This window comes from Sprattus sprattus (genome assembly GCF_963457725.1).
Source record: "Sprattus sprattus genome assembly, chromosome: 21".
NCBI classification, from domain to species: domain Eukaryota; kingdom Metazoa; phylum Chordata; class Actinopteri; order Clupeiformes; family Clupeidae; genus Sprattus; species Sprattus sprattus.
The window spans coordinates 14,786,067-14,788,566 of NC_137919.1; the positions used below are offsets into that span (position 1 = coordinate 14,786,067).

The following is a 2,500-nucleotide window of genomic DNA, read 5'->3' on the forward strand; positions in this document are numbered from 1 at the left end:
CACACACACACACACACACACACACACACACACACACTTGTACACACACCAATCTCATTAGTGCGAACTTCATGGGGATTGATTCTCCCTCTGACAGAAAAGGACATTGTCTTATCTGGCATATCGGCTTCAATTGTGAAATTATTTACCAGCGAGAGTGGCGATGACCTTACCTTTGTGTGTGTACACACAAGAGACAGAGAGAGTAGAGAGGGAGTGGGTGTGTTGATGAATCTACTTGGTGCCTAGGCTATGGATCTGAATTTGTCTAATGTCCCTTTGATTTGATTCCAGCGAGTCTGTTAGCCTTTAAACACGTGCAAAATGCAACGGCTGAGTAATTCGATCACCCTCCCTAACCTCCCTAAACGACCTCATCAAGTTTTGTTTAGCCGTGAGAGAGTGCCCTGTACAATTAATTTACACCAAAACAAATTGAGACATTGCAAGAAACCGGGATCTCCCAGTCGTCATAGTTTTCAAGCAACGAGCGTGATGCTTTTTTAGCTCACCTTTAACAGCGAGATACTTAGTTCTCATTAAAGAACGTTTTTCTTCTTTTTCTTCTCCTGCTTGATTTCTCTGGAGCCTTCAAGTTTGCTCGTACTTTGTGATCCGTGTCGCGGGGCACACACACACACACACACAGTCCCGCAATGTGGCTGTCTTCACCTTTGAGGATTTCAAAAAAATAAAGGGGGGAAGCATAGTTTCCATCTCCATGAAACAATACTCATTACTGCTCTAGCCCTGATTTCCTGCCACAGCAGAATTAAAGCTTTGATAACCTGGAGTCAATTAGGAGCTCAACCGAAAAAAAAAGCACTTGCGGTAACACACATGGTCGTCATACTCATACACACACACACACACACACACACACACACACACACATTTTATATGCACGCAGCACACACACAGAAGTCACCAGATGGGCGAAATGCCACCTCTTGAAAGTGAGCATCATTAGGCTTCGGTAATTGTGGTCATTATGTGTGTGAAAGATGTGTGTAATTGGGAGCGCAACAAGGTCTCTGTGTCGTCCCGCGGAGTGTGTGTGTGTGTGTGCTTGTGTGTGTCGTTGCACTGCTGAGTCCGTTGAGGTGGGATTAAGGTCAGTGGCGAGGGAGAAGGGGGTACTCTTAATGAGAGGCCCCCTACTGCGACGAGGCAAGTCGCTTAGCTGAGACACAGACACGACACACTCGACCCACACACACAAACACACACACACACACACACACACACACACACATTCCCCCCCTGAGTGTTCGCTGTCAGGAAGCACATAGTTTATCACCTCCTGTAGTAGCAGTCAGGTCTTTGTTCCCTTATCTGGGTGTGTGTGTGTGTGTGTGTGTGTGTGTTGGTGCTGAGTGCTGGAGACAAAAGACTCACTTTTCCTCTGTTGCCCTTTGAAAAAGTCAGGTGGTTTGTTTGTGTGGTGGTTCTTTAAACTCTGCGTGTTGTTTGTTGGTGTTCAGTAGTTTGGTAGTTCTGTGTGTACATGTCGTTTGTGTGTGTGTGTATGTGTGTGTGTGTGTGTGTGTGTGTGTGTGTGTGTGTGTGTGTGTTCTGTAAAGGTTGCACCAACCCCTCGGCAGTTTAGCCGGACTTGTCCTCCATTTCTGGGCCTCCGTGGGGAAATCCCATACCCCGACTTGCCTGTTGTCAATCGATGATCACCCAATCAGTGTGCTGCAACAGCTCTCTCTCTCTCTCTCTCTCCCTCTCTGTCTCTCTGTCTCTCTCTGCATATAACTCATCTCCCTTCACTCTTCCTCCTCCTCTTAGTCAACTTAGATGAGCTTAGGGACCTACCTACACCTACACCTCCGCCTACCCACTTCCACCCCTCTTTATTGTGTTTTTTCCTCCTTCTCTCTTTCCTACTACCTGAACACTTCAAACTGTATTATCTTTTTTTACCTGAGAGATCCCCCCCCCCCCCCCAAAAAAAAGGCTGTCTTTTTTCTCTCTCTCCTTTGGATGGAGACTGGTATGTAGTGCTAGGTAACCTTTCTCAAGGGTAATGTAGTTATTAAAAAAGCCCCTTTGTCTAGGCTTTGAACTCGCAACCCCTTGTTTTGATTCATTACGTGGGAGCTCGGTTCGATCTTGCAGCTTTTGCACAGCTTCTGTCGATGGGAGCGAAAAAGTCAAAGGCTCAATTAGAGAAGAGAGACGGAGAAGAAAAAAAAAGCGGGCCCCCGCGTTCTCTGAAGTCACGCGACATTAATTGACCCAAGTTGGTTCATTCACAGGTGAAAAAAGGGAGAGGGGTCACTCGGTTAAGGAGACATCTGCTCTTCATTGACCTCTGACCTCTAAGCAATCGCCTATCCCTGTGGTAAAGAGAGGTGGGCCATCGTTCGCTAGCATTCTCCATTGACTCAGCAAAGATGAGACAATTGCCTGGATGCCCGACCCCGAGCGTGCAATTAATGTGTCCATGGTCCTGTCCACTCAGAAATCAGTTTGAATGGGAGAATGAGAGGAC

At 46.9% G+C, this 2,500-nt stretch overlaps 1 protein-coding gene across 1 annotated transcript in view; it reads left to right on the plus strand.

Moving 5' to 3' along the window:
* pcdh7b (protocadherin 7b) overlaps positions 1 to 2,500 on the plus strand; it is a gene marked incomplete at both ends in the record, with an annotated part of 146,589 nt that overhangs the window by 83,556 nt on the left and 60,533 nt on the right. The window lies entirely within an intron of this gene.